The 18709-nt window shown below is 36.4% G+C and overlaps 1 protein-coding gene across 6 annotated transcripts in view; it reads right to left on the bottom strand.

The window, feature by feature from the left end:
- Positions 1 to 18709, bottom strand: part of LOC116843356 (F-actin-monooxygenase Mical) — an 874436-nt gene that overhangs the window by 819929 nt on the left and 35798 nt on the right. The window contains exon 1 of one of the 6 annotated variants that reach the window (XM_032813728.1): positions 16685 to 18528. The exons of the other annotated variants lie outside the window; for them this stretch is intronic. The gene's annotated coding sequence lies outside the window, so the exon portion shown is untranslated. Of the gene's footprint in view, positions 1 to 16684; positions 18529 to 18709 lie in introns of those variants that run through there. 6 annotated transcript variants of the gene reach the window in all.

Raw genomic sequence — 18709 nt, forward strand, 5'->3', positions numbered from 1 at the left:
TGTGTGTGTGTGTGTGTGTGTGTGTGTGTGTGTGCGTGTGCGTGTGTGCGTGCGTTGGTGTGTGTGTGCGTGCGTTGGTGTGTGTGTGTGTGTGCGCGCGTGCGTGGTGTGTGTGTGTGTGTGCGCGCGTGCGTTGGTGTGTGTGTGTGTGTGTGTGTGTGTGTGTGTGTGTGTGTGTGTATTTATCTTTCACACTAAAATCACTACTTTTAAATCATTGAAACCATTAGATTTGAGGCTTTCACGGCCATTGATACAATGTCTAGATATAGCTTCCGGAATGGAACCGTGTCTTGAATCAGCGATATGCCGACGTTTCGCAAACGTTGCAGTTTGCATCATCAGGGCTGAGAACTCTGATACTGAGCTCCCTTGGGTAAAGGTACTCCTTATGGAACACTTTGAGAATAAAATTTTGAGGAACGCACCACTGAAACCATCCACATGGTTTCGGTATGTGGACGATACTTTCGTAATTTGGAATCATGGCAGGGAAACTCTTTCTCAGTTTCTCGGGTTTCTCAATTCACAACATCCCAGTATTCAGTTCACAATGGAAGTGGAACAAAATAATCAAATACCCTTCCTGGATGTGCTAGTCCAAAAGAACCAAGATGGCACCTTAGGTCACCAGGTCTACCGAAAACCAACACACACGGGCCGATATCTACATGCAACCTCTCATCATCATCCCTCGCAAAAGAATTCTGTCATAAGTTCATTGGTTTACAGAGCGCTCACAATTTCGGAACCATCTTCTCTGAATGGAGAACTAGAACACCTCAGTACAGCCTTAACTAAAAATGGATACAACAGCAAAAACATCTCGCAAATAATAAAAAACCAGAAGAACAGAATTGTCAGTCCTAAAAACACTGACACACTAGATGAAGAGAGAGAAAAGAGAAAAACGGCTGTCCTTCCATATCTCCAGGGCATAACAGAACCTATCAGCAGGATTTTGGGTAAACACAAAATCAAAGTAATCTTCAAACCTCATAGGAAGCTCTCCCATTTACTCCCAAATCCGAAGGATCAGAAATCATGCCTAGAAACATCAGGTGTATATAAGATCCCTTGCTCTTGTGGTAAAGTTTATATAGGAGAAACCGGGAGGAAGATCAGTACGCGAATCAAGGAACACCAGCGATGTACCAAGTATGGTCACTTTACTCAATCAGCCCTAGCTGAACACTGGATGGAGACTGGACACTCCGTACAATATGAAAAAGCCACCAGATTGGCTCCCTCACAGAGTTATTTTGCCAGAAAACATCGTGAAGGTCTAGAAATTTTGAAACATCCCAACAACCTCAACCGAGACAAAGGTATGCAAGTAAACTCTATTTGGCATACTGCCCTCCCGGTTTTTTAATTGACCAGCTGATCAATTAAAATACGCTGATTGGCTGGATTCAAGCCTCGTCCCCTACTCCCTAAACACCATCTACACAAAGGGGGGGAGGGGGGCATATAAGGACTACCTTTACCCAAGGGAGCTCAGTATCAGAGTTCTCAGCCCTGATGATGCAAACTGCAACGTTTGCGAAACGTCGGCATATCGCTGATTCAAGACACGGCTCCATTCCGGAAGCTATACCTAGACATTGTATCAATGGCCGTGAAAGCCTCAAATCTAGTATTAAAAGCCTGCACGGAGAGGCTATCCTAGGGTCGGTAAATCTGTTTTCCAAACTCAGAAAGTCCTTGCATGTCCAACTATGCTCCCTAGCGTTTTTGAAACGGTGCCGCGACCATCATGTAGTACCGAAATGCTTTCAATTAAAAAACCCATTTCCATCTTCTAACCAGGCCAAAGGCATTCTACGACAAGCGTCGTTGAGGTTAGTCAAAGACCGAATCTCAGCCACCAAGAAGAACTTGGCTGAGATATCCCAAAAACTATTAAAATTACATCTCTCTCTTGCAAAATCGTTGGAGCCTGAGCTGTGGCTGACACTGGATCGAGTTACTCACGAACAAGCTGTTCACTCAGCTGAGGCAAGAACACAAAAACAGAAGAGCAAGTATGATAAGATCAATCCACAGACTCAAATGCCAGTTCTCACACATACAGTTAAGAATCTTAGCGATCAAGACCTATCACCATCCGAAGTTGCTGTTCTAGCTAAGGGACACAATTTTGCTGTCACTCCTTCTAGTATCCCTACGGAAGAAATCATCAGCCAAATTGAAACGGCTATTTTCCACCTTCCTTTAGAGGCAAGCAATGACATCAGAAATCGAACAACCAACATCCTACGCAAAGCCAAACTTCCCAAACAAAATATAAACAAAGAAGAACGCCGAGCTCTCCACGGTCTGAAACAAAACAACAAGATCCTAATTTTACCAGCAGACAAAGGGAACGCTACTGTAGTTATGAACAGGGAAGACTATTGCAGTAAAATCAACAGTTTACTCTCAGACCAAAAAGTCTACAGGAAACTCAAACGCAACCCAACATCCAGCATAGAGAAGAAAACATCTTCTCTTCTGAAAAATGCAGGTCTCCCTCTTCAAACTATCAAGTATTTAACCCCTCAAGATTCTTCAGCACCTAGACTCTACGGTCTTCCAAAAATCCACAAGGAATCAGTGCCCTTACGCCCCATTGTCAGCAATATTGGGGGACCTACCTACCAGTTAGCCCGCTATCTCACCAAACCCCTCCAGAAACTTACTGGTCTCAATGATTCCCATATCAAGAATTCAACAGATTTCGTGAATAAGATCACAAAAATCAAGATGAATACTAATGATATCCTGGTGAGTTTTGATGTAGTCTCACTGTTTACCAATGTTCCAGTCCAGGATACTTTGAACATCATCAAGAATTCCGAGGAAATTCCTGCCAACCTCTTCCCACTAATAGAACACTGCTTAACTTCAACCTATTTTCAGTTCCAAGGAGAGTTTTTCGAACAAACCTCTGGAGCGGCGATGGGATCTCCTATATCTCCTATCATTGCAAACATCTTTATGGAACACTTTGAGAATAAAGTTTTGAGGAACGCACCACTGAAACCATCCACATGGTTTCGGTATGTGGACGATACTTTCGTAATTTGGAATCATGGCAGGGAAACTCTTTCTCAGTTTCTCGGGTTTCTCAATTCACAACATCCCAGTATTCAGTTCACAATGGAAGTGGAACAAAATAATCAAATACCCTTCCTGGATGTGCTAGTCCAAAAGAACCAAGATGGCACCTTAGGTCACCAGGTCTACCGAAAACCAACACACACGGACCGATATCTACATGCAACCTCTCATCATCATCCCTCGCAAAAGAATTCTGTCATAAGTTCATTGGTTTACAGAGCGCTCACAATTTCGGAACCATCTTCTCTGAATGGAGAACTAGAACACCTCAGTACAGCCTTAACTAAAAATGGATACAACAGCAAAAACATCTCGCAAATAATAAAAAACCAGAAGAACAGAATTGTCAGTCCTAAAAACACTGACACACTAGATGAAGAGAGAGAAAAGAGAAAAACGGCTGTCCTTCCATATCTCCAGGGCATAACAGAACCTATCAGCAGGATTTTGGGTAAACACAAAATCAAAGTAATCTTCAAACCTCATAGGAAGCTCTCCCATTTACTCCCAAATCCGAAGGATCAGAAATCATGCCTAGAAACATCAGGTGTATATAAGATCCCTTGCTCTTGTGGTAAAGTTTATATAGGAGAAACCGGGAGGAAGATCAGTACGCGAATCAAGGAACACCAGCGATGTACCAAGTATGGTCACTTTACTCAATCAGCCCTAGCTGAACACTGGATGGAGACTGGACACTCCGTACAATATGAAAAAGCCACCAGATTGGCTCCCTCACAGAGTTATTTTGCCAGAAAACATCGTGAAGGTCTAGAAATTTTGAAACATCCCAACAACCTCAACCGAGACAAAGGTATGCAAGTAAACTCTATTTGGCATACTGCCCTCCCGGTTTTTTAATTGACCAGCTGATCAATTAAAATACGCTGATTGGCTGGATTCAAGCCTCGTCCCCTACTCCCTAAACACCATCTACACAAAGGGGGGGAGGGGGGCATATAAGGACTACCTTTACCCAAGGGAGCTCAGTATCAGAGTTCTCAGCCCTGATGATGCAAACTGCAACGTTTGCGAAACGTCGGCATATCGCTGATTCAAGACACGGCTCCATTCCGGAAGCTATATCTAGACATTGAAACCATTCTTTGCAAATTACTTTCGATAAAATATTATCATAAGCTTTATTCGGCAATCGATGAGTTTTAGTTCGATTTTTCTTCAAATCAAAATAGTGAAGAAGCACATGTCGAACTCTTTATCACGTTCCATTTTCTACCGAATAAAATGAGTCGTTTAAAATAAGTACTAAATTTTATTGAAAAATATCAAGTCTTTTTTCTTTTTAGCTATCAAAATCACAACTGTAGCAAATAATTAGTCACAACGTAAATTATTGTTCACTAGCACTTGAAGGTCGGTTAGGAAAAGAGAGGAGATTAATTAACACGTACAGTTTATTAGAAACTCTCATGTACCACAGCTTCGATCTTAGTAATACAAAATAAATTTCGTTTGAACGGTAACTAACAATAGAAAAGACTGAATCCAATAGCTGAACCTGACTTGTCTGTAGCTAAATAGCCAACCAACTAGAAAGTGCCTAGGCGATTTATTAAAGTTCTTGCGACTTTAAATACTAACTGCTGGACTGTTACGGACAATGCTCGTAGTTTACTCGGCGACTACATCACACCATCTGAAGTATCTTTCGCTTCTTTGGCGAAAGCGATGTGTCGTTTTGCAGAGTCGGAATAATCTGGGTGCTTCCGGTTGTTGGGGAGTTCTGTTCGTTCCTGCGTCCTACTGCTGTTCGGTATAAACCTCTGTCTTTACAAAAACTGATTTTAATATCTCGGTTAAAATATTGGTTGATTGTTCTTGAATTAACATAGTGAAGAGTGTCAGATGGCCTGTTGATAACTTCGAAAAGTCCCTCGTACGGCATTTCAAAGTTTCGCCTTCATCCATTCTAACAAAAACATATATGTATACACATGCAAACTTTTAAACGTAAATACTTTACGTTTTCTGTAATGAGCTATCGGTGCTGATCGTAGCCTCCTTATGTACTCGCAAAACGTCCGATGAATACCTCTGGTTCTGCATCTCTCGGTCCAGGAAGATTTCAGCAGGTAGGCATAGTGTCGTACCGTAGAAAAGTTCGGCGGCTATTGCCTTGACGTCTTCTTTGAGGCTTGACCTCAATCCGAATAGTACGGTGGGCAAGACATCGACCCGTTCCTTGCTGCCTTGGCATATAATAGCTACTTTAAGGGATCTATGCTACCTCTCTAGTATCCCGTTAGATGCTAGGTGTTAGACGGTCGCGCGGACATGCTTGCTTCCCAGAAGTGCTGCTAGGGCCTGGAGTACTATTCCGTACACGCTTACTGACAACTGTCGGATCGATAGGCGTCGTTGCGCAGTTTTTCCACGGTAAAATACCAGAAGGTATTATAACAACTGTCTTCGGACGGTCCTCCGGTGTCACAAGCACTTGGTGATAGGCTCGCGCTAGGTCTAGCGTAGAAGAAATCGTGCAAGTACGGGATTGGATATCTATCCGGCACGGTTATCTTGTTCAACCTGCGGTAATCACCGCAAGGCCTCCACTGCTTAGATTTCTTCTTGACTAGGCGCAACGGATTCGCCCATTGCTGCTGGACGGTTGACAGATCCTTTGCGCCAGAATGTATTCGAATTCCTCACGCGCGTCTCGGAGTTTCTCAGATGGTAACCTTCATGATCGTTCAGCAACTGCGAGACTTCGCGTTAGGATGTTGTTCTGTCGAGGCTTTTTGTGAGTCAGGACAACCGCCTCAATCCGTGACTGCTGCCTTAGTTTTCCGGCTGCCTGGCGCTACGCTTCCAGTTGCAGCACAGCTTGCACTTCCTCGCCTGGACATCAAACTTGCAACGATAGTAGCACGTAGAACTGTTGCGACTCTTCGAGCGATTTCGGCTTCTTCCGCGTTTGCGTGCCACATTTCGGGGTCGGGATCTCCTGATTTCGCGTATCTCGATCAACGTATATATTTTTTTATTTTCGGCTGAGCTTCCGGTTGCGGGCGGACGTACTGTAACGCCTGCCAGCGATGGCTTGGTTTCTTCCACTACTTTGTTGACCAAGAGGACTAACTTCGAAAAGTTCGTGTCTTCGGAAACGTCTAGTACTCCACGCACGTTTTCGGATAAATGTTCCATAAATACTATTTTTAAAATTGACGCAATGGTTACGCGCCAAGTTCCTCGATGGATACAACAGGTGTAAGGTTTATCGTACTGCAACTCGTGTCTTCAGAATAATTTCCTAAGCTTCGATTCGCTTGTCTCGTCGAAAGCAGCGATTATGTGGTTCTTAATCGCCTCGTACTTTCTGATCGCCGGTTATGACGTTGCGATATCGGAAACAAAATGTAGCACCTCGGGCTACATGTTGATCAGCTCGTATCTAAACTTGGAATCGTCGTTAGTGATGCGGTCCAACGCCAATAACGCTTCCACCTGCGCGAACCACAGCTATGGGTTGCTGCACCAAAATGATGGGAGTTTCAGTATCTTCATCAACCCAATTTCGTGGTCAAAATTCACCGTGGGTCGTTGATTCGCGGCGTCTGGAAGAACTCTTGATGTGAATCAGCCAGTCGCGCCTGGTGTCGATACATGAGGTAATGTGTGCTGCAAGGCCATAGAGACCCCGATGGAAACAACTCTGCTCCGCGGAAAGAAGGTTGCCGACAGCGGGCGCATCGTCATCGCCCGTCCTGCGTCCGCCACAGAGGGAGGGCGCTCGTCATAACGTGGGGAGGAGATTAATCCCTCTCCTCATGAGCAACCTTGCGCCCTGCCGAGAGTAAGCCGGAGTAAGAGAGGGGAGATGGACAGCCGCCCTGAGAGACGGATCCATCTTCCCACCCTTCCCAAGTCAGGAAGAGATGACGAGAGAGCAGGGCAGATATCCCCTGCTCCTTCCAGAAGAAGACAAACGGTGGTCAGCTCGAACGGCGAGTCAATGCCGCCCGAGGAGTTGAGATTCAAACCCCGTACACAGAAGCTTCCGAACGGCATCTTTGAATGTTATCTGGTGAGAGGAGAATATCGTAAGCGTGGAACGTCAGGTATCTCAGTGGTTTAGAGCAGTCGCCCGGCAAGCAAAAGACCCGGGTTCGAGTCCCGGCCTAGCAAACCGCGCCCTCGATATTTTTCTCTCTTCGGAACGAGAAAGACGCAGGTCCCAAACGCACGGTTTCGCGACGCAACCTAATACGCTCTCCTCCTTCTAAGGTTACTGTACCAGGTAGTACAATTGCTGGTCTCTCAAAGTCAAAGGGAAGCCGGCAAAAGGAAAAAGAGCCGACTAGGCCCGGAACTCGAACCCGGGTCTTTCGCTTGCCGGGCGACTGCTCTAAACCACTGAGCTACCTGACACGCTCCACGCTCACGACACTCTCCTCTCCCTAGATAACGCTCAGAGATGCCGTTCGGAAGCGACAGCGAGAAGCCAAGAAAGTAATGTCAGCAGCAGTTTCCTTGGCTTCCTCACAACGCCCCATAGAAGGTACCGCTAAGAGGTTTTAGCCGGTAAGAGTCTGGGTAACCCACGTCTCTCCCCAGAAAGTGCGAGTATCCATGAGCATGGGCTAACAAAAAAAAGTTTGATAAAAATCTTGCTAACTAAAGACAAATAACATAATATACGATTAATGCGTTAATGTCTTTTTTTATACAAAAATCCGTCAATGCCAATCAAATGGTTAACCCTTTCACTGTAAAGAACAAAATCACTAAGTGAACAAAAAATGTGCAAGACGTTCTACTATTTTCACTAAATTTTGCATATGACTATTTTTGACATCGCTGAACACGAATCTGAATTCGAAATTAGAACATTTAAAATGGCGGATCCAATATGGCGACAAAAAAATTTCAAAAATTTCAATAAATTGCCGAATTTCTGTAAAGCTCGATAGGGAGTTTTCCGAATTGTTAAAAACAAATTTGAAGTTAAAATTATAAAACTGAAAATTGCGGATCCAATATAGTAGATTAAAATGTCAATAACTCGCAATCATAGAAGGAAAAGGTCATATTAGGTGGCGTTGGGATGCCGCGGGTTCGGGACCTGCGTATTTTTTGTTCCGAAGAGGGAAAAATATCGAGATCGGTTTGCTTGGCCAGGACTCGAATCTGAGTCTTTCGGGCGATTGCTTAAAGATGCCGTTCGGAAGCGACATCTCTGGCGCGAAAATAATTGGATTTCTCTCATATTCGGTACCGCAGAATATGTTTTTAGGTTCTCAAATATTCACCAGCTAAAGCGGGGATAAAAGTATTATTATTTCTATTATTTCACTACTTTAAATTGAACGAAACGATATAAAATAGCATCATAGTAAAATTGTTAAGTACTTGTTACATGCAATTAAATGCCTATTATTAATTTCAAAAAGACCTTAAAAATGGATCTACCACCAAGAATTTTTAAATTTTGCCCTCAAATTTGTATTCAGTCTTAAAACCCCCTATTGCCAAGTTTTGTGCCAATTTATTTAACTGTTATTTAATTTTTTGTCACAGTATGTGTACAGACATACTCCACACAGTGAACGAGTTAAACAACTTGGTTTCTCCGTCTCCCACATTAGGTCAATTTGTTCAAAAACAATAAAATAATCTCTTGGATTAGGAGTTTTACGGAGTTCTAACTCCCTAATTATGTGTGTGTGTGTGTGTGTGTGTGTGTGTGTGTGCGCGCGCGCGCGCGCGCGTGTGTGTGTGCACTTAAAACATGAAAGTTTTTAATTTAAAACGCAAAAGTTACCAGAGTGGCTCGTTACTCACAAAAAGGTTAAAAATATTAGTAGTAGTAAAAAATCCTTAGCATTTTTGGCAAAATTCAATTTTTATTTAAAAACAAAAAAAAGAACTCAATCATCAAAATATTTCCTGTTATTATCGATGATATTCTGCCATCTTAAAAGTAGTTTGCGAATTCCCAGGTGATAAAATTTCACTAGCTTCGAAAGTCATGCTTTTTCGGATATTTTCTATTCTAAAATCTGTATCAATCAAGTAATGCTATATCGCCCAGAATAGATGGAAGGAGCCATGTCTGATCAATATATGGGAGAAGCTCTAAGCCCAATGCATATATTATTTATTTCGTCGTTACAGTAAGATGTGACCGTCTGTTGTCATATAGCAAAATGACCATCTTTTTTCCTTCCTTAGTCAGTAAATGATCTCTTTCATTCCAAAGTATCGCTCAAATTTACGAGTTGCTATTGATAACAGCCGCCGTGACTGTTTCACTCGGTTTTAGCAGCTAATAATAACACATTTTTTCAATTCCACTAGATACAGAGTGAAACCTTCTCAGCGAATATTAGACTTTACAGTAGATTCAATAATAAAAAAGGGGCCTATTGAAGTTCGGCGCAGGTGAATTAGCTTAGTTAAACTAATAAAATTAGTGTATGTCCTCAGTAAGAGGAAAATTACATTTATTAAGATTATACAAAATCATACGCATTACAAATGATTATACGCGTTACAATTTGATTATACAAAATCACTTTCTTTCCGCTACATTGAGGAACATCACAAATTATTTTCCTTAGATGCCATCTCTCTATTTACCAACATCCCGTTTGACTTAGCTATTGACGGAATTGAAAAACGTTAGATTTACATCGAGCCTTCGACAAGGATTTTTAAGATGAATTTTTGCTAGCGCTTAAATTTGTGCTCAATTCCACTTATTTCACTTTTGATAAAAAAATCTATCGTCAAACTTTTGGCAGTCCAATGGATTCACCCCTTTCTCCTATAATTGCTAACATTGTCTTACAGAAGAAAAGAGGGCGATTCAAAGGATACCTGTTTCATTGCCTTTTTATTTTCGATAATGTCGATGATATTATTCTGACCACTCCTTATGATTTTAATGAACTAATTTTGTCTATTTTTAACTCTTACTATCCACGCCTTCAATTCACAGTTGAAACACAGTTAGCACTAGTAATAGAATAAATTTTTTAGATACTACTATAATTATTAGAGATGGTAAAATCATATTTGATTGATATCATAAACCAACATACTCTGAGCGTTATTTACATTTTTGTTCATTTCATCCTTTACAGCAGAAAATTAGCACTATCATTAGTTTAGTCGATAGGGCTTTTTTACTGAGCCATCCTATTTACCATGAAAAAAATTTCGATTTAGTTATTCGAACTTTGGTTAAAAATGAGTATTCTTTGGATCTTATCTTTAGAATTATTACTTTAGAATTATTAACCGCTTATTTCGACTTTTTAACAAATTTGACGAAAAAGCTACTGAACACGTTGCAACACCAATCTTGGAAACCTTCCAAACGATCCCTTATTTAGATGAGATTTCAGGGAGACTTAGTAATATTTTAAAGAATAATATAACTACACTTTCATTTTCGTCAATTAATAAACTCTCAGGAATTGTTCGTGTGAACAAGGACAGGCTTCCTCACTTTCTTCATAACAATGTTGTATACAAGTTACAATGTAACAATTGTGAAGCGTCTTATGTGGGCCAAACAAATAGGAGGCTCACGACTCGCATCTCGGAATATAAACGTCTACCGAAAGATTTAACCTCCAATCTCTCAGTTGTTCAAGAACATCGTATTAATTGTAACCATAAGTTCGACTGGGATAATATCAAAATTTTAAATAAAGAAAGGTTTTATTTCAAGAGATCCGTTGCTGAGATGGTTTTTATTAAATTGCAAAAGCATGGTTTAAATTATCAAAATGACACAATAAAACTTACAAGGGGAAGATCAGGTGACTCACTCTGGGACCCTAATTTTTTTAATTATTCTGGAGATGAAAAAAAAGATACGTGTCCCGGCGTTTGACTGAATAGGCCTTAGTTTCGGAGTAATAAATTTATGAAAATTGGCCATATCCGAAGCGCACCGCAGCGCGCCATATGAGCCTTCTCGGTAACTGTACTTCCAACCAGTGCAGTTGGCTTCGTGAGTTAGGTACTTGCTTCATAATTCGTAAGATCCAAGTTCGCTCACGGAGGTGAGTAATAATTTTTTTTTTAATAAGTGTTTTTATTTATTTTTATTTATTTTGATAATATTGGTATAATATGCAAATTTTTGAAATAAAAAATTTAATTTAATATCACATTCTAAACATTAATTTAAATTTAATTTTAAGGGAATTTTAATTCAAGTAATAATATTTGAAATAATAAATAAGTAATAATAATATATAAGTTATTTTTAACGGATAACATATAAAGGCAACGTATCTAAATTTTCAAATTGTTTAAATTTAAAATTTAATTGAAAATAATATTAACAGTATTTTAAATTTCTAGTTTTTAAAATAATTAATCGTAGAAGAAGAAGAATAAACAAACATCTGAAATGTGAATGTGAATATTTTTATTACAAAATTCAATTATTTAAGTATTGCGGATTTATTACAAAATTAAATTATTTCGATGCAGAATAATTACTTGGATGATAAATATCATAAAAACATTTAAAGCATATAAATTTTCTACAGTTTGCACAATGTATAAATGAAGGAGTATCACATACATATTTATTTTTCCGTAAGTTCGGGGGAAACATATTTCGTTGACGTTTCGAAACATATTTCTTTCCTCCATAAAAGAAGAAGGGTATACTAGGTGGCGGCGGGACGCCATGCGTTCGAGATCTGCGTATCTTTTCGTTCCAGAGAGAGAAAAATATCGAGAGCGCGATTCTGCTAGGCCGGAACTCGAACCCGGGTCTTTCGCTTGCCGGACGACTGCTCTAAACCACTGAGCTACCTGACGCTCCACGCTCACGATACTCTCCTCTCCCCAGATAACGCTCAGAGATATCGTTCGGAAGCGACATCTCTGGCGCGATCATCTTGATATTTATATTTTTGTAATCTACTCGCAATAAGTTTTCAAAAAAACCAAAGTTATGACCATTTTCAAACTTACAAAAAATGTGGCTAAACTTGGTCGCACTCTTTAAAAAATGTCTAACGGTGCATTAAAAAAAATGTCCTACTAAACGTATTACATAAACCATTTGTCAGGAAGTCTAGAGAGAAGACTTATACAGGGTATGTTACTTTAATCGATCAGATTATTTTCGCATAGTAAAGTCTAATAAAAAAATATAGATAAAGGATATAAAGAGGAACATACGATGATAACTTTGACCTTGTTGTATGTGACTATATTAAAGATCATTTCAAAGTTACATCAATTTTTCAAAATAGGAATATCTATTTTTTACGAAAAATCGATGAAAGAGCATCAAATTTTGTGAAGAAACATGTGGTCATGACATGGGATCTAGTCGACTCCAAAGAGATCAAACAGAGTGAACTATATTTTTTTCAATGGAAACATATTTTTGATCCTAGAAATCAAAAGAACATCGATAACTTGCACCGAATGAGAAGGAGCAACGGTAAAGACGGGCATACATGGACAGCAGGTCACCACCGTATTTTCGTATGTTCACCTTCCCTACGATTTTTATCTAAATATTTATCTCATTAAACCTCATCGAAAATAATCGAAGTGACCGATTAAAGTGAAACATTCGATATGTATAGTCGATTAGCAAAGTAGCGGTAACGAACTTAAGTAACTAAATTAAATAACTAACTTAATTTAAAATCAAATGGAATAAGAAAATACACTTAAAATTCGAGAATAAAAATAGTTATTTGACCCGATAAGAACAAATTTGAAATGTTTTGCAGAAAAACAGAAGGAATTATTTTGTTACTAAGTAATTACTTTATTTCCAAGTTCATTGTTTCACTACTCCAAAAATAATTTTTTTTTTCCTAAAATATCCTTAGAAAATAATCAAAACTAATATTTTTTTTTTGCTATTCTCTTCTTATTTAATTTTTCTTTTTCATTCTGATTATTTACTTATTTTCAAAAAAGATATTCTCAAACGACGAAACTGAATAAAAATATGTTTAATCAAAAATAACTTTTTGGTAATATTAGGTGTTCTAGTTAGTTTTGAGAGTTCACTGTAGATGGCTATAGCTACAAATCTACTTGAAACATTTTGAAAATGGGTATGTCATATCAAAGCTAGGACTTCTCTACAAACAAATTGACACATGTCTTGTGCATTCGTAAACATAAACACACTGTTTAGTGCACTGTTTAGTGCAACTAAACATGGAACGTGATAAAGAACATTTTCGGCATCTATTATTTTACTGCTTTGATTCGAAGAAAACAGCTGCCGAAGCTCACCGATTCATCTCGGAAACTTATTCTGAGTCTGCTGCATCAGTTAAAACGTGTGAGTACTGGTATCGACGATTTAAAAATGGTGATTTTGATTTGAAAGACAAAGAACATTCAGGTCAACCAAAAAAGTTCGAAGATGCCGAATTGCAGACATTGTTGGATGAAAACTCAGCTCAAACACTTCAAGAATTAGCTACAACATTAAATATTGGTAAATTAACCTGAACGTTTACACGCAATGGAAAATATTCAAAAAAAAAGGCAAATAGGCAAATGATAATTCCACAAGAATTGTCTGAATTAGCAATTCAGAATCGTTTAACCATTTGCACTTCATTGTTTTTTCGACACAAAAAGAAGCAATTTTTGTATCAAATTGTAACTGACGATGAAAAATGGATATACTGTGATAATCCTAAGCGTAAAAGATCGTGGGTAGATCCAGGCCAATCATCGACATCGCAATATCTATGATTTGTTGCATGACAATGCTCGATCACACGTTGCAAAAGCAGTTAAAGATACGTTATCGGAATTTCAATGGGAAGTTTTACCACACGCTGCGTATTCATCAGACTGTGCTCCTTCATATTATTACTTATTTCGATCGATGTAGCACGGCCTTACTGACCAGCATTTCAAAACATATAATGCAGTAAAGAAATGGCTCGAAATGGATTGCTTCGAAAGACAAACATTTCTTTTACCGCGGAATCCACCTATTGCCAGAAAAGTGGGAAAAAGTTGTAGCTAACGATAGAAAATATTTTAATTAAAATAATTTAATATCTCTCTAAAATATACGTGTTTCTTTTTTGCACAAAAGCCCTCAAAACTAACACCTAATAAATAAAAAAATAAATGTATGTACGAGAAAGTATGGACGAATAATGTATGGACGAATTAAAAATTGATTAATGATAATCTTTGCGCACTGCTACATCTATGAATTTGCAAAATACAATGGAATTCTGTTTAATATTAATAATTATTATTAAATGGAGAATGGTTCAGCCGATGAAGGCAAGATCGAGAATGATCCAACCTGTTTTTCTTATTTTTTCCTTTTTTACAGCAATTAATTTCATCCATCATTCTATATGCAAAGATATTAAGATAAAGTCACCGGAAACTGCACTTTATAAAATATTCAACATATTTGATATTTCTTTTATGCTAAAATATATCAGGAGAAAATATAAGATATAAAAAATATTTATTTTTCAATTATCTTACTTTTTATATGCAGAATCATTAGCAGAGTTTACTTATGCAAAAGAGCAACATTATTTATTCCAATTATTATTCATTATTATTCTATTAAAAAATATAACTAAATATAATCTTAACCTTAACATAATGTCACTCTGGGAACTAAACAATTTTTATCTAGAATATTTTTTCTAAAACGAGAGTTAAACTGAAATAATGATAATGACAAATTAAAGTGATGTATAGTTCACATATATATCATGTACTATATGTTTTTTTATATGTACAATTTTTTTTACAAAGTTTTACAAGTCTTTTTATATGTATATGTAATATATTATACTGTATTACCTTGGATGTAGATATTCAAGATATCCAAAGTCCTTGGAAACATTCAATAATTTTTTATTTCAAGTAATATTTAAAGTAGTTTAGATATTCACATTTTTATATTATATTATTTTTATATTATATATAATTTTTTATTATTTTAGAGCTTTCAAAAATTTTAACAAATATCATTATTGATGTTCTATGCTTAATCTTTTAATACTTTAGATAGAACGCGTGTGTACGCTGGAAAGTAACAACATGAGTGTGCGTCTATAAATACTATAGTCGAGGTTAGTGAGTCAGTAGTCGGGATGCAATACGAAGAAAGTGGAGCGGTCGAACCAAATTTACAGATACCGTAGGCGTCGATGAAACAGATACTCGTAATGCTACGCATATTATTTATGAATAGTATGTTCATTATAATTCGCAGGACTTTTCGACCACTCGCGATATATTGAAGATAAAAATTTTCAAATAAAACTTGATTTAGTTTTTCAATTTATAAAGAAAAGTTTATATTTTACAATTATCATGAAATTTGCGAAAAAAATTTATTTTCCCTCATATTGTGAGTCAATCAAAATTATACATTTTGTAAATATAACACATTCTTACTTTCAAAAAGACAACGGGAGGGAAGAAAATAAATTAAAAATCTAAGTAAATAATATCTAAAGTATAGACTTTATTCTTGAGAATAAAAAAAAATACTCAAATAATTTTTGCATAGTTATGCTTATTTGAATTTTTATAGCATTTTGTCATGAATTTACTTACGCAATAATTCTTTTGCCAAATGTAAATAAGCGTTGATCTCAATGCAAACAATAACAAAAATAGATACTAATAATCGTCATAATTTCAAGAAAATCGCAAGCAGAAAAATAGAAATGGAATAAAGAAAATAATTTTATAAGAAAATAAGATAAATATGCAGAGATTACTAGTGCCACCTCCGATATCTCTGATTTTCACATATGTTATCAAGAATACATCTCAGACTAACTTCCTACAAATTTTAAGCGGTGATCACTTCTTAAAAAAATTTATTGACAAAAAAAATTTGAAGAAATGAGCAAGGTTAGGAGTAAGTTCTATGTATAACTTTATTATAATAAACATTATTTTTAAAATATAAAACATAAAATAATAAAAAGTAACAAAATAAGCTATAATAATGCAGTAAATAACTGTATGAAAAACAAAGTTATATAAATAATATGATTATGGCGATATTTATTAGGCGAAATAGTAATCTGTCAAAATATTGTTTACATCTTTCTCTTTACTAAAATGATAAGTCTACCATATACTAAAAAAACAGATCTTGAAAGATTAACAAAGGCCACTTACGCAAGGGATTTATATTCAAGTCACAAGTCTAGGATAATGTTTTTATATATTTTGATACAAACATAAACTCACCTTGCGTAGGAGCCTTTGCTAATCTTTCAAGATCTATTAGTATATGGTAGACTCATCAATTTAGTAAAGCGGAAGATTTAAACATCACATTGGCAATAGATATAATACTCTTATTATTCGGTTTATAAAAGTGAAACAACGCATCAATGCGTTATTCTAAAAGATAAATCTTTTTAAGTACAAATTCGGTCAAATATTATTCACTATTATTATCTGGTTTATAAAAATAAGCCATAATATTGAAAAACTCATCAATGCGTTGTTCTAAAAGATATATTTTTTAAAATATAAATTCGGTTAAATAATGCATATAACGATTTTGCAGTGCATATAGAAGTATGATATTTCTTACATCTCTCTAAAGTCGCTCAATGTTTAAGTATATACTCCAGATTACGAATTAATCCTTTTGCTGCGTATGAAAAACTGAATGTCGCCCCCGGGTGTAACACATATTTTTAGTAAAATATTGCAAATAAGAGGGAGCACCAAGTGGCATCATCCGCACAGAGTGGGGGATAGGAATGCCGCCAATTGGCGTCATCCGCAGTAAAAGTGTTAACAAAATTTATTTGTGGTTAACTATTTTATGGGTATAGTTTTTATTTTTAAAGCATCATAAACTCGCTAACTATCGCTATAAATAATAGTGCCAGGTGTAATATGGCGTTAAATAATAGAGATCTATGAGAATCTTAGACTTTCGATTTTCAGGTATGATAAAAAATCCTTTGGATTCCTCCAAATATCCACTGCCCTGTTATGATACGTTCTTTGTGCTATTTTCTATGACCGACTTTTGCCTCATCAATCTCGACAATTTTATGCAAACCTCCAATTGGTATATTGTCATTAGAAATCCATTGTGTTAGTAACTATAAGATAAATCATAAAAATCAATAAAAGATCAAATTAACAATCAACTCCAGTTTATGGCAGTATAAATGGATATATTACACTCTGTCATCAATATGCTTAGTGAATTGATCATTAAAAAATAGACAATTATACGATAGGCTACAATTAAACTTATACGTGCTAATGCAAACCATGATGATTGTATAATATTCATTTTAAAAGGACATGTTTTCCTTTGCTTCCTTTTTTTATAAGTTTGTTTATAATAACAAGTTCCGCATTACATCAAATATGATTCATTATAATTGTAAATTATTTTTTTACCATACCAAGGGTATTAAACTGCTGTACATATCACATTTGTTAACTTTAAATAGTTAACAAGATTTTCAAAATTGTATATTAAATAGATAAATTCATGAAATAACATAGCTATACGAATCGAAATATGAAACTATTAGAGAATAGAAAAATAATGAATTATTTATCCAGAAGCAGACTTTCTCTCTACAATACATTTCTCATTTTAGCAAGTTCTTAGGACAAACTAATAATAAAATAAAATAAAATAAAAATAAAATGAAAATCAATCAATCGTGCACTTTGTATCTATACTTCTTTTTACCGCTTTTTTACTTTTAATCTTATTCAATGATCTTGTGATATATGTTTTGAACTTGTTTTAAGCCCTTCTATCATATGATAGGAACAAAACATATCGATTCCATTTAAAAAAATGAAGGTGACCTTGATATCTCTGAAGTGCCTTCACTTGGACAAAAGTTTATCGCCATATTATAGTTCTCTTTGTACTATGCTATTAGGTTACACAAATTTTTGGATACATGGATTAAAAAATATATAAGCTAATAATAGTTATTACCATAAGGAATATAACGAATTTTTTTATTAAATGCTTTTTGAATAATAAAACTTGAAAGTTGCAGTACCGCTGGCATTAGCATTACCGAAGGTATACCACGCGGACTTAATAAAATAATACGTTATTATAGTGTTCTGAAAAGCTCTCGAGATAAGTTACAAGAATATGCAATAACAATAGGGGTTTGCATTTAAAAAAATCAACTTGACCTTGAAATAACCTTAAAGATCAAGCTGAAAATCAAAATCAGGCCATCGTACGCCTCTTTTTAAATCCTGCAATATTTATATTGCAACTTTTATATTGCAATATTTATATTGCAATATTTATATTACAATTTTTATATTGAATATTTTTTTCCAAGATGTATCCCGAATTATTGAGCTGTTTCCATACTTTTCGAGGACCCTGTATATAAATATATATATATATATATATATACAGGGTGTTCAAAAAGTCCAGGACCGGTGAAATATCTCGAAAACTAAGCATTTTAGAAAAAAATGTTTCAGATAAAAGTTGTGGCGTTTAAAAAGATGTATTTACTGATCACATCAGTTTGACCTTGGGTTGCGTAGCGAAGGTCAGGTCAAGGTCACATTAATTTTTTTAAATGGAACACCCCATTTTTCATTG

Source organism: Odontomachus brunneus, unplaced genomic scaffold (assembly GCF_010583005.1).
Source record: "Odontomachus brunneus isolate Ranch 3 - 2012 unplaced genomic scaffold, Obru_v1 Obru_scaffold_032, whole genome shotgun sequence".
Lineage (NCBI taxonomy): Eukaryota > Metazoa > Arthropoda > Insecta > Hymenoptera > Formicidae > Odontomachus > Odontomachus brunneus.